General features: G+C 38.3%; 1 pseudogene; it reads left to right on the top strand.

The window, feature by feature from the left end:
- Positions 1 to 14,058: 14,058 nt before the first annotated feature.
- LOC129519806 (BRISC complex subunit Abraxas 2-like) lies at positions 14,059 to 15,520 on the top strand (annotated as a pseudogene).
- The last annotated feature ends 10,550 nt before the right edge of the window (positions 15,521 to 26,070 follow it).

Here is a 26,070-nt window from a genome sequence, read left to right as displayed (position 1 = left end):
CAGGACAGACTTCCGGGCTTCCACCTGAATTCGTTCTCTCCTCGGTGGTGAAGAGAACCTGTAAGAGCTGTTGGCAGTCCTCCCAAGTAGGCTGGTGGGTACAGAGAACAGTATCTAAAAGCCCGATTAGATCTCTCGGATTATCAGAGAAGTTTGCATTTGGGGTTTTCCAATTATATAAATCACTGGTGGAGAATGGCCAGTATAAAATTAGCTGTTCGTCAGTCTTGTCAGGGGGCCCTATGGCATGGAGAGGAAGGGCGGTGGAGTCGGCTGGCCCCACATTCAGAGGTGGGGCCATCTGGTGGGTCTGACCACATGTCCCCACTGCTGGCCCGCACACAGGGACTCCCTCCTCAGGGAGGGGGTGGCGCCCCTTCTGCAGCCCCTGGTGTCTCCAATGGAGGGGCAGAAGGGGGAGGGAGTGCCTGGAAGGGCGGCGGGAGAATCAGGTCCTCCGGGGAGGAATCCTGGAAGACCGGATAAAGGGGCGTTTGGGGCATAGAGTCAGTCTCCTTCTCGGCTTTCCACAGGGCTAGAATCTCGGTGGGTCCTGCTTTGGGGGGTAAAAATGGTATTAGCCAAGGAGGGGGATTCTCGATCATGTCCTGCCAGATCAGGATGTAGGGCACCTGGTCAGAGTGGCCATCCGGTTTGTCCCTGAAGATCACGGCCTTAACCTGTAAGATAATAGGTAGGTGAAATGTTCCTTCTTGGGGCCATCCCACGTCAAAGGTTGGCCATTCTGATATGCAATAAATTTGGAATCTCTCTCTCTGTATGTTTATGCTCAGAATACGAGCCCTTTCCCTAACATCCGAGAAGTGGGAGAGCATAAGAGACAGGGGAGTGGTTTCTGTCTCCCCTGTTATGTCCCCAATCCACACCAAGACATAGACAGTAAAGACAATTAACAAGGAGACAACAACACAGACAAATGCAAAAAAAAGTTAACAAGGACATAGTAACACAGACAAACGTTCCAGTGTGGCCGCAGAGACAAAACAGAAAGCAACCCAAAGGGCTGACAGTCAGACCTCCTTACAGATGATGACCCCCGTCCTCCTTACAGATGAGGACTCCTGTCCTCCTGCAGATGAGCACCTCTGTCCTCCTTACAGATGAGGACCTCAGTCCTCCAGGCAGGGGCAAGGGATGTCTCCTCAAGACCCCCGGTCGACGGCCCGCCAGCACGTCTGCCTAAGCCAATGCCAACCTAATACAGATTGGAATTCCTACAGGTACAGTACAGTTTAGAGCTCTCAGAAAATATGCACACAAAAGGTGAGAAAAGCTGAGTGTACTCACCATGCGTGAAACCCTCCGGATGGGTTCCTGGAGGTTTCTTGGATCCCGGACGAGCCCCCAAATGTTGTGCCCAAGATTGCGAATCCGAGAAACCACCAAGGAGCCGACACCGATGCAAACACACGAGGGGTTATTTACAAGCTCGAGCTTGGGTCCAAGTATACCCGACACAGCGGAGCAGGGACTTGGACCTAATTCTTTTTTAAATTTTTTAAATTTGGGGATCCCTGGGTGGCGCAGCGGTTTGGCGCCTGCCTTTGGCCCAGGGCGCGATCCTGGAGACCCGGGATCGAGTCCCACGTCGGGCTCCCGGTGCATGGAGCCTGCTTCTCCCTCCGCCTGTGTCTCTGCCTCTCTCTCTCTCTCTCTCTGTATGACTATCGTAAAAAAAAAAAAAAAAAAAAAAAATTTAAAAAATTTAAATTTTTTTTTTTTTTTAAAATTTTGATTTATTTATGATAGTAACAGAGAGAGAGAGAGAGGCAGAGACACAGTCAGAGGGAGAAGCAGGCTCCATGCACCGGGAGCCCGATGTGGGATTCGATCCTGGGTCTCCAGGATCGCGCCCTGGGCCAAAGGCAGGCGCTAAACCACTGCGCCACCCAGGGATCCCGATTCTTTTTTTTAAATAATTCCTTCCTTTTCTTCTAAACTAAGAACTTATTTAGTACTGTCAGATTAATATTTGCCTATACTTTCTTTTAGCTTTTTCTTTACTTTCCCCAATTTACCACTTTAATACATTTGTAATTTGCTCTGTTTCCCACAAAACTGACCTATTGAACCCAGCTCTTGCTTTCTCCAGGCTTAGTATGCAATTAGAATTGCCTTTTAAAAAGTTTGATTAATTTTATACTCTTGCTTATAAAGTTCATTCTCCTTTTCTGTCACTAGCAGTTTTAGTCTTCTGACTGCAATTGGCCTGTAGTGCAAATCAGAGGTAATAGGCAGAGTGGTGGCCCACAAAAGATGCCTGTGCTCTCAGTTCTGAAACGTGTGAATATGTTACATACTATATGGCAAAAATAACTTGGAAGATGGAATTAATATCATGGACTGTAAGATGGGGAAACTATCTTGGATTACCTGCATGGACTCAACATAATCACATGGGCCCTTAAAAATGAAAGAGGAAGGCAGAAGAATCAGTCAGAGAAATGTAATGTTAGAATAGGCAGGAGACGTTTGAGGCATGAGAGAGACTTGACCCTCCGTTGCTCAATTTGCCAGTGAAGGAAGTCTTGAGACAAATAATGGTTGGCCTTTAGAAGTTGGAAACTGTCCTCAGCTGACAGTCATCAAGGAAATGGGGACCTCAGTCTGACAACCACAAGGAACTGAATTCTACTAAGAATTTGAATGAGCAAAGAGACAGAAGGGCACATGACACAGCCTTGCTAAACTTTGACTTTAGCCCAGTGAAATCATGCTAGACTTCTGACCTACAATACTGTATAATAATAAATTTGTGTTGTTTAAGCTGCTAAGTTTGTGGTAATTTGTTATAGGAATAATGGGACCAATAAACAAGGCCTTATGGACTTCAGTATTGGGTATATCTAGTTCAAATTCTGTCTCAGTCCCTTAATCGCTGAATAATTATAGAGCTTTATTCACGACTTATATCATAGGGCTGTTGGGAATTAGAAAGTAGTTACAATAACAGTAATGACAACAATAATACTAATTATATGTTAACAACATGATAAGGTAGATACATACATTTGTTTTTAAAATAATGATTGTAAGTAACACTTCCTGAATGTTTATGATATACCGGATTCTTAAGATGTATTACTTCTTTTAATGTTTATAATAAATTTCTGTTTTATGGTATTGTTCCAACCCCCCATACCTATTTTTTCTTACACCTGAAGGATAGAGTTAATTTAAAAGAGAGAGGGAGTGAGAGAGATGAACGAAGAGGCTAAGTTGCCTAACCTCATACATATAGTCAAAGAATGTTGGAGCCAATGCACTGAACCTGGTCAGTGTCATCCAGAGACTACATGCTTAATTACCTTGCTATAGCTGCTCTATCATTGTTGTTGCTATTTTAATATTAACCATTATGCCACAGCTGCTCTATTATCATTGTTTTTGTTACAACCATATTATTGTTATCAACCCAGTATCAATAAAAAGCCCATAGATGATACAAAGTTAATAATGGGAAAACTTACATATGGAGTTTTGACTTTGAACAAAGCTTGCCTTTGAGCCTACCATATGGTTTGATCAAGGGGCCAGTTCAGCTAACCAGAGCCTGCCTCTACACCTAGACTAGGAGTTGGCAATATATCCTGGAGTCAGGTGACCTACCTTTAAGTTCCAGCAGTTTTTAAATCAATCTGTGGACATTGAAGTATTTACTTAACTTCCATGCTCCAGGTGCATAACTGTTCTCCCTAGTAATATATACACCTCCTAAAATCATGAATTAAATCAGATTGATGGTCATCATAACTATGAAGTTACAAGATAGATCATTCAAATATGAGGCTTTATATCAGCAGACCTTTTTTTTTTTAGAATTTATTTTGGAAAAAAAGAATTTATTTTGGGAAAAGTGAATTGCTGGATTTTTCACCTATATCCAGGGGGTTTATATGTTTTGCTTACCAGTGTAGTTGCTTTCATAACACGTTTCCTCTGGTTTCCACAGTGTTTAGCCACAGGACTCACAGCTGACAAAGCAGAAGTGGATGAGAAGTGAGACAGTGAGAAGCAATGACCAGCTGTTTAATATTATGATACCACAAAAATGAATAAATCTGTCTTCCTGTGGGAGACAGAAGTACCTCACTCTACAGAGCACTGTGTGCAGAGAGATGTTCTGAGCCTGTCCCTGCTAAGGAAATGCTGCACCTGTTGGCCTTGACCATCCCACAGATGGTGCTTGTGTTTCATTTAACCAAAGGGCAACAATCACGCTTTTCCTCCAGTCTGAACAAAAAGGGTAATTGGGAGGCCTTGGGGGGTGGGGGGTGGACAGAGAGATTATTCCAGTCAAATCTGGAAGTCCGTATAAACCTGGGCCAGTGGATCCAGCTTTAATCACCTCTGTGCCCCTCCTCACCTTGCTCAGTACTCTTCTGGCTTTTCAATTAGTGTTTCATTTCATTGGCAAACTATTTACTCAGCTTATAGTGTATATCTATAGCACTCATTTATTTTCAGTCATCAGTCATGGTAACTCGGCAAAGGCTCTATGTCAAAGGTTTCAATATCCTCCTAATCAGCGTCCTGGTTTAATTTTGCCAGCCCACTTCCCGCCCAGAAATCGGTGGGGTGTCTCTTAAAGGCAGGTGTGACTGTGATCCTCCTTGCCTGCCCCCAAGCCAATATTAAACTCAAAATCAGAACCTCTTAGTTTCAGTTGCCTTATCACAAGGAAAAATTCCACATTCCTTAACATATCTTCCCAAGTACTTAAGTCCACTGCTCCTCTCCCTTGTTCCTTTCTCCAGTTCCATGTTCTGCTGCAAACTCCTGCTGCTTGAACCCTCTGCATTGTCTACACGAGCAGGAGCCTCAAGTCTTTGCAGTCTGGTAAAAACTTGGCATCATATCACATAATTGCGTTTTTTTTATATGCTAAAGACATATTAGCTTTTCCTTCGTAAGCAGAATGCTAATCCTTGTACATACATACGTGTGTGTGTGTGTATTTTATCATCTGTTTTTAAAGACTCATGGTAATTTTATATACATTATATGGTTTATTCTGGTATATATGGCATAATACCACCTTGAAGTAAATAGTACAATTTTTACTATCTGTGTTTCATAGATGACACAACCGGGCTCCATGTGCTTCCTATTTAGCCTGAGTCAACAGACAGTGGGTGACAGACAGACTACATATATCTGGTTCACTACATAGAGTCTAGTTTCTTTCAATTCTGGGTTATTTTTGAGATGCCTCTGCTTCAAAATGAAGAATAATTCAGACTAAAATCAACCCCATGAGAACAGAGCCAGTGTAGGTTTCCTTCATCACTGTGTTGCTCATCACTGGGCTTGGCAGAGGGCAGGTGCCTCATAATTATTTGTTAAATGAATGAATGAACATATACTGAGCTTTTTTATATTTGCAAATGGCACACAGAGAAGAGATGTGATCTTCTCAGGTACTTAACATGCAAGAGGGACTGAGGACATTGAAGTATAAAGAGATAGACTCGGAAATGAATCTTGGCTCTATTTATTAGTTGTGTGCTTGTGGACCATTATTTGAATTCTAAATCTCAATTCTATCATGTGGAATTTCAATCATCTGGTTAAAACATGATGACAACATTACTCGCTTCACAGGGTTTTTGTGGGAGGTAAATGAGACACGTATAAAGAGCATGTACCACAGGCTCTAGCATTTAGTAGATGCTAGATAAATATTAGTAGTTCTCTTTCTGCTGTGAGGGAGAAGTGTTAATTCATAGCCATTTAGGTCAGCAGGAGATCCAATCATTTAAAAATCTTTTTCTAGGCTGCGGGGCGGGAGCGCGAATCCAACAACGCAGGCCCCGGAGCACAGGGCGCCGGGACACAGCCCAGGATCCGGCCTCCCCCGGGACAGGCAGAGGCCGGGAGGGCCCAGGACAGCAAGGACGCTCCTGCCCCGAGCTGAGCAGATCAGCGGCCCCGCCCCGGAGCCTCCAGGCCCTGCGGACGGAGAGCCGAGAGCCCCGAGCCCCGTAGTTCCTGCGGAGGCTGAATCCAGGCTTCCAGAGTTGCCATAGCAACTGCGGCTGTTCCTCCTGGGGCCCGACGGGGTAAACAACCCCCGCTGAGCCCTGCAGCAGGCAGGGGCAGAGCAGCTCCCCCAAGTGCTAACACCTGAAAATCAACGCAACAGGCCCCTCCCCCAGAAGACCAGCTAGAGGGACCAGTGATACTCCCCCGTGTTCCAATACAACTTGTTTTTGGCCACTCTGCACTGAGCAAAATGACTAGAAGGAAAACCTCACTTCAAAAGAAAGAATCAGAAACAGCCCTCTTTCCCACAGAGTTACAAAATCTGGATTACACTTCAATGTCAGAAAGCCAATTCAGAAGCACCATTATACAGCTACTGGTGGCTCTAGAAAAAAGCATTAAGGCCTCACGAGACTTCATGACTGCAGAATTTAGATCCAATCAGGCAGAAATTAAAAATCAATTGAATGAGATGCAATCCAAACTAGAAGTCCTAACGACGAGGGTTAACGAGGTGGAAGAACGAGTGAGTGACATAGAAGACAAGTTAATGGCAAAGAGGGAAACTGAGGAAAAAAGAGACAATCAATTAAGGGACCATGAAGACAGATTAAGGCAAATAAATGACACTCTAAGGAAGAAAAACCTACGTTTAATTGGGGTTCCCGAGGGCGCCGAAAGGGACAGAGGGCCAGAATATGTATTTGAACAAATCCTAGCTGAAAACTTTCCCAATCTGGGAAGGGAAACAGGCATTCAGATCCAGGAAATAGAGAGATCCCCCCCTAAAATCAATAAAAACCGTTCAACACCTCGACATCTAATAGTGAAGCTTGCAAATTCCAAAGATAAAGAGAAGATCCTTAAAGCAGCAAGAGACAAGAAGTCCCTGACTTTCATGGGGAGGAATATTAGGGTAACAGCAGACCTCTCCACAGAGACCTGGCAGGCCAGAAAGGGCTGGCAGGATATATTCAGGGTCCTAAATGAGAAGAACATGCAACCAAGAATACTTTATCCAGCAAGGCTCTCATTCAAAATGGAAGGAGAGATAAAGAGCTTCCAAGACAGGCAGGAACTGAAAGAATATGTGACCTCCAAACCAGCTCTGCAAGAAATTTTAAGGGGGACTCTTAAAACTCCCCTTTAAGAAGAAGTTCAAGTAACTCTGAACGTGAATGGGCTTAATGACCCCATCAAAAGGCGCAGAGTTTCAGACTGGATAAAAAAACAGGACCCATCTATTTGCTGTCTACAAGAGACTCATTTTAGACAGAAGGACACCTACAACCTGAAAATAAAAGGTTGGAGAACCATTTACCATTCAAATGGTTCTCAAAATATACCCTAAAAACTACAGAACACTTCTGAAAGAAATTGAGGAAGACACAAAGAGATGGAAAAATATTCCATGCTCATGGATTGGCAGAATTAATATTGTGAAAATGTCAATGTTACCCAGGGCAATTTACACGTATAATGCAATCCCTATCAAAATACCATGGACTTTCTTCAGAGACTTAGAACAAATTATTTTAAGATTTGTGTGGAATCAGAAAAGACCCCAAACAGCCAGGGGAATTTTAAAAAAAGAAAACCATATCTGGGGGCATCACAATGCCAGATTTCAGGTTGTACTACAAAGCTGTGTTCATCAAGACAGTGTGGTACTGGCACAAAAACAGACATATAGATCAATGGAACAGAACAGAGAACCCAGAAGTGGACCCTGAACTTTATGCTCAACTAATATACGATAAAGGAGGAAAGACGATCCACTAGAAGAAAGTTTCTAAATAGTCATTACATATTTATAATTCCAGGCTGCTTGATTTATAGGTGTTCCTGTTAGCTGCTCCTAAGCAGTTTCCAGCTTTTGCATACCCCTAGAGTTTATCTCATTCTGCTATATAGGTTGGAAATAAATTTCGAAAATCATACCAATATAACTCAACAATCTTTCAGGCTGGTGGATTTAGTTGTGAGTCTTAGCTAGGGAAAATAACAACCATAGTAAAATGTTTTATAAATCCGTACCTGATTGGAGAGAGGATATTAGAAGTTAAGCTCTTGATTTTAATATATCTGGGCATTAAGCTACCTTTTGTATTTTGCTTGGTATGCTAATCCATACAGAAAGCAGTACAGAAATTTTGATTTTATGAAGTCCTCTCTAAATGATTCTTTTAACCATGTGAGTACTGAAATGTGCAGTTTTGCAATACATTCCAAGCACTCAAGGATTCAGAAAACATTATTTGTTTCACTTTTAAATAAAAATTATTCTAGCCCTGAGTTATGTTTAGAGGGTTAAGAAAAGATAATGATATATTTTTTGATTCCTTTATGTTGCCACATTAATTTAGTTCCATTTATTCCTTTCCTTCAAATGCCTTTTTTAAAATAAGTAGACAGAATATGTTTTTAACCATTTCTACAGCTGATTATGCTGCTTGTGAAGTTCTGGCAACTCCTTTGCCTAGTGAAAACTCTGTGTGGATTTCTGAAGCAACACAGTTTACATCAATAGTTTCTGTAGAGTCTTTGCAGTGGCTCTGATTTGTTAGCTGAGTCGTTTTAACTGATGTAAGTCTCCATTTCCCCGTTGGTCAAAAGCAGCAATTAATATCAACCAGTCTGTTGTGTGGGTGAAATAATATATGTAGATCTCTGTGATATATACGGGGCAGAGGCTCTATAAATATTAATCCATTTGTCATCATTCTCTGTTAAGAATTCTTTAACCATCTATATGCTGCTGATGGTTTTATATCTAGTAATAAAACTACTTTGCATTTATGCACCACTTTTCAATTTTGCCAAGCACTCTCCTGTACTAGCTTTTCATCCTCATAACAAACCTGACACGTGGGTAGCAGTGATTACCACTTCCATCTGAGAGAAAAAACAATTGCCAAGTTGTAAACTTCATAGGTTTACATAGGTGTGAAGGACTATGTGTTTTGCTCTTTGTTCCTCAAGCAGAGCTTGCACTGAACTTGGCATATATTCGAGGCTAGATAAATATTTTTTGTACAGAACTGATTGATGGAAAGAGCAGTAACTTGTTCAAGGTCACACAGACAGAGGGGATGGCAAGACCTGGACAGTCTTTCAGATTTTTCTATTAGACAAGCAGAGAGCAACCTTTAATTATTTTCCCTAAAGGGTCAATTCAGGGAAAATAAAAATGTTTATATGCCACAATTTTCCAATTAAAATGAAAATAGCTTTATTGAGTCTCAAGGAAAAATATATTTCTTCTACTTAGATTACTTCCTTCTGCAGTAGAAAAGTGCCAATGAGAAATATTAGCACTCCTTTTTCACCACTAAAATGTTAATATCTGGACATATTTGAGAAAGAGCCACTCAGGGGCAACTTTCCAATCTTTTGTCCCTTATATTTGCAGAGCACTTTAGAGTTCACAAAGTGCTTTCATAGGCATTATCTAATTACATTCTTGAAACAATCCCAGGAAGGGGTATTATTACCAACCATACTTTACAAAGGGTACACCAAAGTTGAGAGGGGGAAATGACTTGTCTAAGGTGGTGCAGCAAGTGCATGCTGAACAAGGCTACATGCATTGCCTCATTGCCATGAATACTGGGCACTTGCTTCCTTCACTAGTATCCCCAGTTTTAGGTACTGGGGATAGATATTATATAGATTCCCTCCACTCAAAAACAAAAGACAATGTGAACATTTCTCTTTCTCTCTCCTTCAGTCTCTGCTCATGTGCTGGTTTTTTTTTTTGTTTGTTTGTTTTTTGTTTTGTTTTTTTGTTTTGTTTTTTTTGTTGTTGTTGTTTTTTTGCTTTTGCTTTTGTTAAAATGTAGCTGAGTACAGGAGCCTGGAAATGAACCAGTCCAACAAAACAAAAACATATTACTGTATTTCCTTCCCTGGAGGGTTTCTGTCCAAAAAGTCTCTGCTTTGTATGGGTAAGAATTACACCATGTGCTACTAAGTGAAGCTCCATGGCCTTCAGGCTGATCTGAATGATCCAGTTGGGTGATCAATGCTACCGAAGAGAGATTTGTTCTGCTTTATAGAATGCCAGTGATTGGGTACAGTTTTGACTAGAAAATCTAGAAATTAATTTTGTGGCAGTGTGCAAAATAATAAGACTAGAAATTTTTCACTATATATGCATGTAGTGACCTTTCTTTCCCACATTTATCCATTCCACTTTTTCATATACACCTCATTTGCTTTTGTTGACTTGCAACTGGAGATTGCAATAAAACAAGTTTATTTAACTAGGTTGCCCACTGAGAGCAAGTGGGCACACACTCTTCAAGAAGTTCTTCAAACCTCTTTGGAGAGTGGAGGAAATCTGTGGAAATAATGCGAGGCAGGTGCATACTTGCATGGGGTACCAAAGCTGTGGAGTATGAAGAGGGACTGAGTATGGCACAGGGAGCGTGGCTTTCTGCCGATGTGACTGCCTCCCTGTATCCAGTCTCAGCCCACTGGTCTCCTTCTTTATCTCCCTTCCACGGCTTCTCATTTGTCACAGCTCCATGAGGTAAGAATTAATTTTGAAGTTCTTTTTTTAATGATACTTTTCTTTTTTTGCGACTACATCTGCTCCCTCCCTCATTTACATTTCACAGTTTATCTGTTGTATGTGACATCATTTTCCAAATGCCTTTGAAGAGGACAGAGTTGTCTCCCCTGTGGTAACTGATAATATATTTTGCAGGGAGAAAGAATACTTGTGGAAAGTCACGTTGGCCTCAGATAACTCAGTACTCTTGAAATCCAGAGCTGCTTTATATTTGATTTTCTGCTTTCCGGCCCAATAGAAATTATCATTGACTTGTTTTAGACATGGTTGTGTTTGCTAGCTGATTGATGAAGTCCACATTTAGTGGACTAGCTAGGTTTTTCTGTTTGTTCTTTGAGTAATGATGCTGAAAGTGAAATTAGACCTTCTGTAGCAGGTGCTGTTTCAGTGGATGAGGAGATAGATTTAGACCATGGTAGGGAGGTCACCTTAGACTTGGGTACATATAATTTTTCTTCTCATATTTTCTTATATCTGCATTTATAAAATATCACTATATTTTTTTATCAAAAAATAAATGCAAAGATAAATCAATTAGTAGTTCATTGAACTGGAAATCTTCACAACATGCATTTGCAAGTATTTTGTCACTTTTGTGATGTTTGTCATTTTCCATGTTTCCAACATGCTAATGACTACATAAACAACATTTAGCCCATGCATTTTTATTTAATAAGAATCAAAATCCCCAAAACCTATGCCTGTGTCCAGAATTTCCCCCAAAAGATAATTAGTGTAAGTAATGAGAAAAAAGCTTGTACTTTCTTTTTCCCATGTGGTAACTCATTTTATGGTCAAAGGTAAGACTCAGCCCTATATTGTTCACACAGTTTGCAAATATTTCTGAATCACCTAGCTGCATGTGGCACAATGCTCAGCCCTTAAATACTAAGATATAATATTAGAGTATTGCAGTAGTGTCTTAGGTAATCTCCTTGCGTTTTGCCTCTCTATGCACCCATCAATCCTCTAACTGCCCATTCCTTTGTGACACCATTTCTGATTCCTCCTTAGGATTATCTCAACCTGTCTTTAAGGCACCACATTTATTCCTGTTTTAGGGAACATGATATATGTTATCATTAGGTAATGTATTCATTACAGATGATGCAGATAATTGGTTACTGATACTTAATGGTAGATACAGATGCAGTGCGCATCCTCTGTCATCCCACCCATTTTTAAAATAAACTATTCTGTGTTACATTTATACAAAGAAGTGCACAAATCACAATATACTTCTCAACCACTTTTTACAAAGGGAATATATTTATATAATCCTTTTCCAGAGCTATAGTAGGATATTAACAATTCCTAAACCGTGGCCTTTGTGCTCCCTCCGTATCACAGATCTTCTCCCCAAGGTGACACCACTCCAGCTCTCGTGACCAAAGAGAAGTTTTAGTTTTGTGTATCTGAATTCTTGTGCTCAAAATTATGTATGTGAGTACAGTATTATTCATGGTACATTCAGTAGCACTGTTATTTAATATCCCATTTTATGGGTAACTACAACTTATTTATTCATTCTACTGTTGCTGAAAATTTGTTTTTTGTTTGCTTGTTTTGTTTATTAGTCTGGGGCTATGAGTGTGCACCTATGTGCATTTTAATATATAGCTTCCAGTAAGAATACATATATGTACACTTTTATTCATTCTTTAATCCTCTTCTTGAGACATAGAATTGCCAATGTGAAATCAAGAATTGCATTTTAATTTTTTTTTTAAATACAGGAATGTGTTGTACAAATATTTGAGGTTGGAAGCAAGGAAAGGACACTTCTTAAGTTAAGTTGTTTTACTTCCCCTTCCAAAATTGGGGCTTTTAAGTCTGTTTCAAATTCTGTTTCCCAGAAGTAGCAAGCTAATTAGTAGAGAGTATTGGTTTAGAGAAAACTTGTTCTCAGTTTAAAACAAAGAAACAAGCAAAATATTCTGAAGCATCAAAGAAAATGGAGAAATTACAAAAATGTCAAAGGCAATATGAACTCCTAAAGAGAAATTTTCACATGAATTCTTAGAAACTTTTATAAAAACAACTCATACCAATGCTTAATAAACTGAAACTGGGTCTCAACAATATACCCTGAATATTCTAAAATTATTTCTAATATATAAAATATCAAATCAGCACTGTAACATTTAATACAGTACGCTAGAACTGTCTCTGAAGAAAATCAGATAATGAATAGAAGGCAGACTGGAATAATTTTAAAAGTGTACATAAATAATCTCAAGGCAAGATAGAGAATGAGAATATACTTCTATGTGAGTAATAGGAGTCAACAGAGAAGAACATAGAACAAAGAGAGATGACTACATAAACAAGAAGAAGAATAAAAATTAAAAAAAAATAAATAATCATAAGAGACAAAAATTCTGAGCTAAAGTAAATAATTCCCAAGATTGGGACTTGAGAAAAATTAAAAAGACCTATTATGTTCCAAATAAAATGTGTAAATGTAAACTACTATGAAAAGACCCTAACAATTTTTAACTTTAATTTTCAATGCCAATATACAATAAAACAGCCTATCAAACAAATACTGGTTAAATAACTTACCAAATACCTCTTCCTGCATAAAGCCCTGGCAGGTATGATCTAGCATCTGAAGGGGTGGAATTCCACACTTTGAACTGAGCAACAATGTCTTTTGTCTTTTCTAATTTTCTTCTTTTTTGGGGGGGGCGATTTTATGTATTTATTCATGAAAGGCACACACACACAGAGGCAGAGACATAGGCAGAGGGAGAAGCAGGCTCCCTGCTGTAAGCCTGATGTGAGACTCCATGGGGGACTAAATCCCAGGACCCTGGGATCAAGACCTGAGCCAAGGCAGATGCTCAACCACTGAGCCACCCAGGTGCCCCTCTTTTTGAATTTTCCTAGCACTAGTTCACTCAGTACAAGTTCCTATTTTATCCAAATTGATCATTCTTTAATCTTCTATAAATACATATTGTGTAGGTTATATCTCAATATGTCCCAAGACATCTCAAAAAAGACCCACGGAATCTTTGATGATCATTCAAGAGTTGAGTAATACTGGGGTGCCTGGGCAGCTCAGTGTTGAGCTTCTGCTTCCGGCTCAAGTCCTGATCCCTGGGTCCTGGGATCAAGTCTTCCATCAGGCTCCCTGCAGGGACCCTGCTTCTCCCTCTGCTTATGTCTCTGCCTCTCTTTGTGTCTCTCATGAATAAATAAATACAATCTTAAAAAAAAAAAGTTAAGTAATACTGATATCTCAAAGCACAGGGACAATTTTGTACCGATAATGGACTATGCACTAAACATGATTGTTGTTTTTGAGAAGAAACATTTGGATTTAATTAAATAATATCATAAAGATAAGAAAAAGACTAATAAAAATAAATTAGAATACAGAACCCAAAAAGGAGAGCTAGGACTAGAAAACCTTACCTTGTATAATTGCTGGATCAAATAGGACATAAAGGGAAAAAAAGTGAAAATTAATGGACTCTGTCTTCAAAATAAAGGTACATGGGAAGTGTCAGAAGGTAAGAGAGAAACTATAAAAGTGGTCAAATTCTCTTCTTTCAAAGATGTGTAGGAAAAAGACTATTCTTGTATTTCAAAACTTGTAATACATTATAAAATGATTAATTATGCTATTAAGAAAGAAATAGTAAAACAAGAGCATAAAACAGAATTATAGAAGATTGACATCTAAAGAACAATTAGAAGAATAAGTTTAAGTGGTTTAAAAACCTCTATAAAAAGAGGAAGAAACTTAAGTTGAATTAATAAATATTAAAATACATATAAATGAAATACGCTTTTAAATAAATCTATATAGAGACACCTATGGGGACTTCTAGAGTTCGCACAGTGTTGTATGTGAGTCAGTGTGGACCTGGATCCACCTTTATCTGGAGTCAGGAGTCCTGAGCACAGGCATAGGTCAACCAGAGCCTCATCTGCCTCCCTCTGCCCTTTCTTGCCAGGACAAGATTGACCCTCTCCATGGAGGTGCCAGCCTAAGCATGACTATTATTTGGGGACTGCTCTTTGTAAGGGATCATTCAAGGAAGGATTTTTGGGGCAGGAGGTAAGACAACATGAAATGTTTAGCATTGGTGACTCACAAAGCAGCAGCACAGAATTTTTGCAAACAATTGAGATCTGTCATCAGCCTTGTTCAAAATTTTTGAGTTTTTATAACTGCACAAGCAAAATTAGTGAAAAGAGCTTGGATGGGATCTTTAAAGATTGGAGAAAGAAAGTTGGTGGTGGTACAGACCAATGAAACATACAGTAGAAACATGGAGAGAACAGGTTTTCCATGAGTGGCTCATCTGCATCCCCTGTGTGCAGGATCTCATCTTCTTTCTCTTCAGCTTCATCTCTATCATCAACACTCCCACTCATTCTTTAGAATTAATGTGTTTTCTGTAGACCAAATTGAAGGAACTAAAAAAAAAAAAATCCTTTGTTCTTCCCAATGTAGGCAATACTAGCCAGCAAGAGTGCAGAGGGCCTTCTGTCATTAGATACTTCCCAGAGTTATGGCAAAGTTACTAAAGAACGGGGTACTGACTCTTGACAAGGATAGAATAATGAAAGACATCAAGGTGATCTGCAGGTTTATAACACACTTCACACAGGCCAGTGTGTGCAGATGAGGAAGACTGAGCTAATTGTTGAATCTTGTCGGGTGGAAGTGAGAATATTAAGAAGACAAATCACTCAGAGGGAAAACGTAAGGAACAAAAGAAGATTGTAGCAGGTGATGATGCTAAGCAGACAGATGCCATCTGAAAATTTGAAACCAGGGTTTGGTCCTCAGATGTTATAACTAGGTGTGTAGCCGAAGGTAGAAGCATATTGGGAGATACAGGTGCCTCTGATCCTCCTCCTCCTCCTCTCTCTCTGTCTCTCTTTGATTGCACCCATACAATCGAGAAAGTACTTTGAAGCACATCAGGGTGGCTTAGTGAGTCAAACATCTGCCTTTGGCTCAGGTCATGAATTCGGGGCCCTGCATCAGATTCCTTGCTCAGCAGAGGGTCTGCTTCTCCCTCTCCCTCTATCCCTCCTCACAGCTCCTGCTCATTCTCTCTCTCTCTCTCTCTCTCTCTCTCTCTCTCTCTCTCTCTCAAATAAATAAATAAAATCTTTAAAAAAAGAAAGAAAGTCCTTTGAGCATTCTCACATGGAAAATTATACCTTTACACCTGGACCTCAAATCATGGGCTCTTTGAACTCTGCTTCCACCAAAGCCAGACTGAAATATCCTGGAAGTAGAGAAGTCCTTTTTCCTTCCCTCAGAGTAGCTGGAGACAAAGTTGAGACATCATTTAACAGTGATTGTAAAAATATGACTGACTCCCATAGAATCTTTAATAGGAAATAATCAGATTCGAGGGATTGACAGCCCATGACATCCCCATGGGGGTTCCAGGAACACTCAGATCTCCTAGGTTTAACTAAAGAAAAGAAACTCTCCATTTAGCACTGTTTTACTTGACTACTTGTTGAGAAAAAATTTTGAGGACTTAATCTGGGGAGAGGCTGCTTGCTCAGATACCTGGATTCCAAAGAGGAGAATCCCTACGCACAGAACTTGTAGGTGCCTCGCATTTGTCAGCCTCACCCTTTGACCCAGTGTGCAGGTTTCAACAGAGAATCATTAAGAATATCAAATTGTCAGGGTGCTTGGGTGGCTCTGTCAGTTGTGCATCCAACTCTTGATTTCGGCTCAGGTCATGATTTCAGGGTCTTGGGATGGAGCCCTGTGTCCAGCTTCCCACTCAGCAAGGAGTCTGCCTGTCTCCCTCTTCCTCTGTCCCTCTGCTCCTTTCTCTCAACAAATTTTTTAAAAAAGATTTAAAAAAAGAATATCAAATTGTCTTAATTCTGTCGCTATTCATGGATATACTGGTATATTTAGGCAAAGTAAAAATTATAAGCATAATTCTTATTCTTTAAAATAAATTAGAAATTAAATAATAAGCACAAATAGTGTATGAATGTTCTATAATTAGTCTACAAATGAAAAACTTACCCTTTGAACTATCATGTCTTGAAATTTACTTTTTCAAACAAAGTGAGTTTAGCAAGTCTCCAGAGAATCTTCTTTCTATGATGAGCCAAGTTCATCTTTGCCAGGAAAAGTTTTTTTTTGATAAAAAACATGATTGGAACAAGTCAGATCTGCTTTCTCTCGTGTTATCAGATATGACTTTGAGAATTTGAAAGAAAAAGTTTTGTTTTAACTTCTTTTTATTAGCCAAGTATGTATTGACACTTAAAATGACTGCCCTTAAAAAAATAAACAGATGTTAATTATCAATAAGTAATCATCCAAATAAGTATGTCATAAAGTAACTAAATTAATTTTCTTTTGGAGGATTGCTCTGCTGTCTTACACTAGCCACGTTTATGGTCGCTGTTCTCAAGTTCTAAAGGAAGGACATACAGCAGTAGATAACAGAAGGCATTAGGTACCAGATTCAAACTTTATGATGGACAGATTCCAGACACAGAGGATTTGGTTCATTTTCATATGCGAGGGATACAATTCATTTAGACCATCTGACAAAAACTAGTGTTAATTTGATTTGTGAAGGAAAGACATTTAATCAAAAGTTTGAGAATTTAAAAAAAAAAGATTTATTTATTTATTATCTTACAGAAAGAGGGCATGTGTGGAGAGCATGGGAGGGGGAGAGAGAGACGGAGAGACTCTCAAGCCAACTCCCTGCTGAGCTCAGAGCCCAATGCAGGGTTTAATCTCAGGACTTGAGATCATGACCTGAGCTGAAATCAAGACGCAGACACTTGACCAACTGAGCCACCCAGGTGTCCCAATTGGGAATCCTGATGAGTGAAGATTCATTTTAAATCTGGAGGGAAAAAAACTCTTATATGCTACAGGTTAAAATAAGTACAAAGAATCTATATTTTATTTTTATAATTTTTTTTTCAAATATAGAGATGGTATCAATGTTTTCTAGACTAGAGAAAAGTAAAATATCTTTTTTTGATCTGGTTGTAGCTCACTCTAAATTCAGGGAATACTAAACTAAACTCACAGCTTCCTACTTTGAGTTCATAAAATCAAAAGTCAAAAAAAAAGATGAAGTAAACTAAACATTCCATTTAAAAATCATAGAAAAGTAAGGATAAAAATGAAAAGCAAATTTCCAATGTCTATTTTCAGGGTAATAGCCAAACTGGACAAGTTTGCCTGTAAATATTGATCAAAGGGTCTGGCCAGTTGCTTTTGCTCCACTAAGTAAAATATAGATGTGATAAAATTGAACAGTGTTGGTGTTAATTCTTATTTAGGTTTCCAGATTATATATTGGGGCTTTAAATCAAAGGATTTTAGTACCATAATAGGTGAAATGCATAACATGAGTCAAAGGTACTGATTGTAATATAATGCTTAGTATATTTAAACTTACTAACACAGTAGATAAGGTCTGCAGAGGAGACTGATGATGTTCATAGTTGCTATGAATGGAAATTGCCAGCATAAGATTTACACTCACAAATTTGCATTCATTTCGTATTATTATATTTACTTTATAAATTTATTTTGAATATAACAGAGAAACCCACCATGAGATAAGCAGTCTTCTGAAAGCAGTGTTTTCCTCTGTTTATAGCAATTGAAGAAATTCTAGGTATAGTCATGAAAATGAATACAATAATACAGAAAATACGACAGCAAGAAATCCATTTTACACATCAAGTTCTTGAATGCTTCTCTCAATGTTTGTCCTGTTTGGTCTCATCAATCTCAGTGCATAATTTAAGGGTTGGAAGGAACATCTCATACCGTCATTTGTTTTTAACATCTACCCTGAGTAGATGCAAATGCATTTGACTCTATCACAGATGAAATTTTTTGTTTGGTTACACATTAACCTGCCATTTCCCTGGTGCTTTGTTTTAATATATTGAAACTGGTGGTTTTATATACAATTCATGCCAATCTACCTAAACTATGCTGAACTGTAATCCAAAAATATAAGCTCAAAAATTTAATAAAATGTTTTTCAATTGATGATATGTATGCTTTTAGTCATCACCTAGGAATTAAGTTTGAGAGGCCATTTGTCATAGCCATTTTGAAACACCACATAGTGAAATTATCTTTATTCTATTTACATTTTATTACATTTTTTATAGTCAGAGTTATACCACATTAATCAGTTTTCTCGATGTGTTTTCTTATATCTGTTATTAAATAATATTTTTCACTCTGTGTCCTCTACCATACATATATTAAGTTCACTGTTAACCCCTTTGAATTTGTTTAAAAGTACATTTCACTCACTATATCTACAGGAAATTTAACCTTGGTTCCTTTCTTTTTCCACATTTTCTCATTAAAGTAGACTAGGATACATTTGGAGATATAAACCATTTTTTAAGAGGATAAGAATAGTCCACATAAATGTAGTGGGATGCAATGAACTTATAGAAAAAAAAGGTAGAAGAAATGCTATCTTCTGAGAATTAAACTAGTAAAATACAGTCATAAAATACAGACATGGTTAGAGGTTTGTTGTTGATATTAAGATGGAGATACTTGAATATTTTCATAACAAAGTAAATAATGTGGATATTGAGGGGAAGCAGCTGTTACAGTAACTAATAGACAAGACCTCATGGTACAGGAGCCAGATATTCTTATTTTTAACAAAGTCTTCATTTAAATCTTTTGTAAACAGCAGATGTTTGTAAGGAATTTTAAGTGTTGATACATTTTGCTCATTTTGTGTGTGTGTGATGTTATTTTTCCTGTACTTTCATTAAGGGTCTTGGTTTAAGTAACTTGTCTAACTTCACAGACTTTTTTCTTCTACATGCATGAGTGTGTGCGAGTGTGTGTGTATGTGTGTTTAATGCTTAAGAAATTTACATATGGCAGCTTGCTTTGCAGGATTTTATGGCTCTACTTCCCCCACTGGATTATTTTCTTCCTCTGCTTCTGTTCTATCCTGATAAATTTTGATCCTGCCATTAGTACTGTTGGTACTTACTCTTTAACGTGGATTCACATTCTGGAAAGGAGCTCTGGTGGATCAGTTTGAGAGTTCATAGGGGACAGACTGCTTTGGCCCCTCAGATAATCTTGGTGTGCCTTCCTTGAGTTCACTCATGTACTATAGTGGGGGAAAACCCCTTAGCTTTGACTACTATTCTCAAATTGGCCTGTTCCAGTGAATGTCTGTTGGCTAATTGGTGTTTTTACATTTCTAGACAGTTCTATAGGTGATTCTTATATACCATTGCACTACATCATAGTATCTCAGCTCCAGTGCCTACCACCAACTAACCTCAGTCTGTGTTTCTTAGTCTCAATACATGAGAGAGAAAACCTGAATAATTATTAGCCAGTAACAGTTTGCTTATTTTCATGTCCAAAAACAGACTAATCATCATGAGTAGTGATAGGAACTATTACATATTCTTACTTAAGATTGAAAAAAAGTACTGGGATCCCTGGGTGGCTCAGCAGTTTAGTGCTGCCTTCGGCTCAGGGCGTGATCCTGGAGTTCTGAGATCAAGTCCCCACATTGGGCTCCCTGCACGTAGCCTGCTTCTCCCTCTGCCTGTGTCTCTGCCCTTCTCTCTGTGTCTCTCATGAATAAATAAATAAAATCTTATAAAATAAAAGATTGAAAAGTACAGATCAAAAAAGGAAAAAGAAATGGTTAACATTTATCGCAACTTTATGGTTTTCTCTGAAATATTAAAACATGTAACTGAAGATAATGATTTCCTTCTCATGCTATTGCCTCTGCCTGAACTCACCTTATGCCCCATAATTTGGCTGACTGATTTCAACTTTTTCATCACATGTCATCCTGATCCCCTGAATCTTCCTTGACCTATCTTTTTCTTTTGGTCTGAGTTAAAAGTTTTCTTAAAAGAGGAAAGAGATCCATTAAGTTTCAATTTTTTATCTTTTTATCTTTTTGTCTTTCTCCAGATAAGACACTAAATTCCTTAGGATGGGAATTATGTTTTTCTCTCTGCATCTCCAGCATCAAGCTTGATATTTTTCATGTAGAGGAACTGATGATGATGAATGAATAATTGATGAATGAGTGAAATGAATGAATGTACAAACGTAAGTCATTGATAGTTTTATCACTTAGCAGTCATCATTGGTTATTTATGGCAGGCTGAATAATGCCCGCTCCAGGATATCTATGTCCTAATCTCTAGAACCTGTGAATATGTTACTTTATTTTATACAGCAAAAATGTCTTTGAGGATGTGATTAAGGATTCTGAGATGCAAAGATTGTTATCCTAGATTATCTGGATGGGTCCTAAATATAGTCACAGTGGTCCTTGAGGGAGACCATGTGGAATAGGAGATGTGACTATAGGAGAAAGAGGTAGTAGTGAGTCTAGTAAGTGGTCATTAGCTAGGGGATGTAGGCAGACTAGGAGTTGGGAAAGGCCAAGGAATAAATTTTCCCATAAAGCCTCTAGAAAGACGCATTCTTGTCAACATCTTGATGTTAGGCTTCTGACCTCCAAAACTGTGAGAGAATAAATTTGAGTTATTTCAAGCTTCCTATTCCATAATAATTTGTTGCAGCTGCCATAGGAAACTAAGACATATTTTGGTGCGTAAAAGTGGAGAGCTGCTTAACAAATACCTAAAAATGTGAAAATGATTTTGGAATTATATGAGCAGAGGCTGGAGGAGGAGTTTGAGAGAATGATAGAAAAGGCCTAGTTTTGCCTCAAACAGACTACTGGTAAAAGTGTCAATGTTAAAGATGTTGCTGGGAAGGACTCAGAAAGAAGTGAGGAACACAGAAAGCCTGTGTCATCTTAGGGAATACTAAAATAGTTAAAAACAGAATGCATATAGATATATGAATGTTGAAGATTATTTCTGTTGAGCGCTCAGAAGGAAGTGAGTCCCAGAGGGAAGGTGATTCTTTTTTTGGGGGTGGGGGGTGGGAGGGGAAGGTGATTCTTGTTACATAGTGGCAGAAAACTTACCAGAATTATGTCCTACACTTGTGTTAGAAGCAAAATTTGTGGAAGATTGACTTGGATATTTGGCTGAGATGATTTCCAAGCAAATATTGAAGGCACGACTTCATTTCTTCCTGCTGCTTACACTAAAATGCAAGAGGAAAGAGATAAATTGAGAGACCTCTTACCCAGAAAGAAACCCAAACTTGATTTGAGAAATTCTCAGCCTATCCAGATGGTAAAAGATGCTAACATTAGGGGATTCATTGTAAGGAAAGCGTACTCTAGAGATAAAGTCAAGGGTTTGGCTGCATAATCTCTTGACAGTGTCTCCAATGGATCAAAAGGTCAAAGTATCCAGCCACACAGAGAGCTCTTTGAGGAGATTAGGCATGTCACTCACGGACCCAGTCAGTCATCCCAGCAGAGGCAGGGAATAGAGAGAGGATTATCAGGGAAGCGTCTGTGAGGAGTTTCTTATCTAATGGAGTGAATCCTTGAATATACACAGAAGACCTTTGGTTTGTTTAGAATGTTATACCAACAGAAACACTGTCAGTTTGGATTGAAAAGGACAGAGAGAAGATGAAATGAAAGGAGGTTTTTAGACTTCCAAGATTCTACAGGAAGAAAATAGGCTAGAAACAAGACTCAGTTGCTAGAGAAGACTATTCCTGGGTCTTCAAACCTAACAGAGTTTGCCCGGTTGGATTTTGAAAATTTGGGACCAAGGATTCCTTTTACCTTACATTTTATCTCTTTTTGGGTGAGAATGCCTGTAACTGTTAACATATGCTTGACACCATTGTGATTTAGGAGCAGATAACTTGTTTTTTAAGTTTTATAGGTTCGCGTATGGAGAGAAATTTTTTACCCAGGATGTATTAAACTCAGACTCACTCATACCTAATTTAGATAAATTAAATGGTGAGGTTTGGGATTTTTCAACAGATGACACTTAATGAGATTTGGGGCTTGAGTTGATGCTGTAATGGTTTGACACTTTGGGGGACCCAGGGATGGGGCAAATGTATTTTGTATTTGGGATGGACATGAATATTTGGATGCCAGAGGACATCCTATAGTAGGCTGAATGTTGCTCCACACTCCCACCAGATGACTAGGTCCTAATTCCTGTAACCTGTGAATATGTTACCTCATATGTCCAAGGAGACTTTGTAGATGTGATTAAATCAGAAATTTTCAGATTATTTGGGGTTATCTGGGAGCAAAAGAGGAGGCAAATCTAATGATAATGGTTTTATTTTTTAAGGATTCCTTTCTTTATTTGAGAGCAAGAGAGAAAACATGCACACATGGGGAAGTGCAGAGGGTGAGAAAGAGTCTTAAGCAGACTCCGTGCTGAGCCCAGAGCCTGAGGTGGGGCTCAATCTCATGACCCTGATCAGGACCCTGACATCACAACCTGGGCCAAAACCAAGAGTCGGATGCTTAATCAACTGTGCTATCCATGTCTATATAAGACCAATAATGGTCTTATAAGAAAAAAGACAAGAGAGTGAATGAGGATCAGAAGATGTGATGGCAGAAGGAAGGGCTTGGAGTTATGCAAAGAAAGGTCCGTGGTCCAAGAAATGCAAGTAGCCTCTAAAAGTCGAAAAAGGAAAGGAGACAGAATTGCCTCTGATAACTCCAGAAGGAACACAGCCTAAATGACACGCTGATTTTAGACTCTGCACCCAGAACTGTAATAGAATAGATTTGTATTGTTTTGTGCCCCTGAATTTGTGATTTTTTTGCAGAAGCAGTTGGATACCAACACTCTGTCATATTTTTGTTGTTATTTCTGATCAATAACATATAGCTTCTAAGTTATGTAAAAATTAACTGACAATTGTTTTGTGTTATGTGGAGAATATATTCCCAGTAAAGATTTGAAGACATTCTTCATTTTAATAACTGCATGAGTCTACGAGTTTTCTCAAGGTACTTGGGAATAGCTTCTAGTCCCATAAATATGAAAGTCACTACCAGATGTTTCTTTTCCTATGAAATGTTTTTGCCACAGGCAAGCTTTTATCTTCTTCCTCACTGTTACTTTGTATTCTCAGTGCCTGACCTTCAGAGATTGAGGCATCTCCCAACATACATTAGACCACACAAGGGCACTTAATCATGTAAACAGTAAAATCAGTCTCGCTGCTAATCTTTTATCTAATGGCAAGTTTCTTAGCTGTGTGTACTTTGATGGTGATGATGAAAGGAAATACGTTTTATTTTATTATTCCACAATGCACATTCCAACTTGAGAATCCCAACATGCACCGGTTGTAATTATAATACAAAAATCTTGTTTCTTTTTTTCTTCTTTCTTGATTGTAGATACATTAGCATTGCTTTGGAATAGAATGCCACTCCAGTTTTACTTCTCTTTTTGAAAGTGTAAAGTAGAAAAAAAAAAAAAAAGATGGTGCAGCTAGAGAGATTTTATCCATGGAAAGGACATTAGTTTTTCCTTTTTCCTTTTGTTATGTTATGGGCTATGTTGGAGATAATGGATTACAGTCAAGCCATCACTGTGATTCATCAATCTTGGTGGGTGGGAGCAGCCTCCACTCTGCTCTTAATGATTGGTTTCTAAGTGACATGGCCTTTAGTGGCATGAAAAAAAGAGCTAGTTTCTAAGGCTTGAGAATTACATTTAGCAAGAAGACGGAAAATGTACTTATTGTCAATGAGTAAATTAGATGACAAAAAGGATGTGGAACTGTTTAGGCTTCATCTCTTGGAGAAATGAGAAGTAGAATGGCTCCTCACACCGTCACACATCCACAGTCCTTTTACCTGTAGAATAATTAAACAACAAAAGCAGTTTGTGATTTGGAAGATTCTACATTTACAAGATCAGCCAAATAGAACTGCTTGATTTTAGCTGCTAATCTTAGATCCATGGTTCAACTCTGAAAGAAAGGTTTAATTCTAAATCTGATTTATAAATTAGCCAGTTTAAATAACTGGATAATTGACAAGGCAGTTAAAACAGCTAGATTAGCTCTTATTTTAATATGTTAATCCTCCAAGGTTTAAAATGCTTTGATCACCACATGTGATAGACTCAGTCACATACTAATACTGTTAATCACTTTTTAAAGCAAGCTTTAAAATTTAACATTTTATGAATTTTATCATTTATTAATGGATCCTCTTATTAGTTTTCTTTTCTTTTTTTTTTTTTGGCAAAGTTTAAAAATGTCAGAGGTTATAGCCTATAGGCTTAGGGCACTAAAGTGAGTCTTTTTCACCTTTAAACTTTAAAAAGACAACTAAAATTTGGATTCTATTAAGATTTAAGCTTCACTGATTTTCCAAGACAACAAAGTGATCCCTCCAATAACTACAACCCATCTCTTGCAATTTCTCACTGTTTTGTCTTCTGTTAGATTATAGTCCTGTTGTCAAATCAATGCTGACAGTCATATGGCTCCTGCTTATGATTTCATAGAAGGGTTAGTAAAGAGAGAAATTAAATATCTGGGAATACAATCACTGAAAGTTATTTACCCACCCACACCACTTCTAGTATTCCACCTCATGTCTGCAACCCCTTTGGGTTTCAACAGAATCTCTTGATTATTAATTGAAATACTGAGATTATTATTATGTTAATGAGTCATTATTTTTAAAGAAAGTTTGCTCCCCTTAGGATTTCTAATTTATTCCTTTGGATAGCTAATGTATAATTATGCAGTATTTCTGATGAGAAAGATAAATGAGAAAGGAACTATGGCCATCTTGATGAGACATCCCAAAATTCTACCAAGCCAACTTCTTTATGAGCCTTGTTATTTTATGTGAGAAAGCACACATTCATCTCATTATTTACTCTCTTGAATGTCATTACAGCTAAAAATTGACCCCCACGAGTTGTAGGTGACAAGTTTCTAAATGCATTTTCCATTTACACAAATTCAGAGTCAAAGCAACCCAAATCCTTTCACAAAAAATGAAAAATAATCATTGCTTCTTCCACACTGCCAATAAAGGGCATTTAAAATTCCCCTCAAGATTGTAAGATAAATAACTATTTATTGAGTTTAGTCATCTGGGCCACTGAAAATGAGGACTTTTATCTTGGATATTTAATGAAGAATTTATTTTTTTTTCACAATTCAAAGTCACTACTTTATCAGGCTCTTTAAGATAAAGAAAGCTGGATGGTAGAGCTTTGGACTCTACCACCTACTTTGGATGGTAGGGTCAAAGAACTTAGCTTTGTCACTAAACTATTTCTGATCCAGAGTAGATCATTTCATTTGGACAAGTTACTTATACTTCCTTTTCTATAAAATTAAGATAAAAAAAGATACATCTCATTATAGGTCAAATGAGATAATCCATGTAAAGCACTTGGTACACTGCCTCACACAAAACAGGCACTCAGTGTGTGAGATGTATTTATTATTCATGATAATACAATTCATGGTTATATACTGGCATTCCAGCTCTAGTAGGAGAATGTAGAATATTCAGAACAAATAACCTGAT

Source organism: Nyctereutes procyonoides, unplaced genomic scaffold (assembly GCF_905146905.1).
Source record: "Nyctereutes procyonoides isolate TBG_1078 unplaced genomic scaffold, NYPRO_anot_genome, whole genome shotgun sequence".
Classification (NCBI taxonomy): Eukaryota; Metazoa; Chordata; class Mammalia; order Carnivora; family Canidae; genus Nyctereutes; species Nyctereutes procyonoides.
This window is presented reverse-complemented; position numbering and strand designations above follow the sequence as displayed.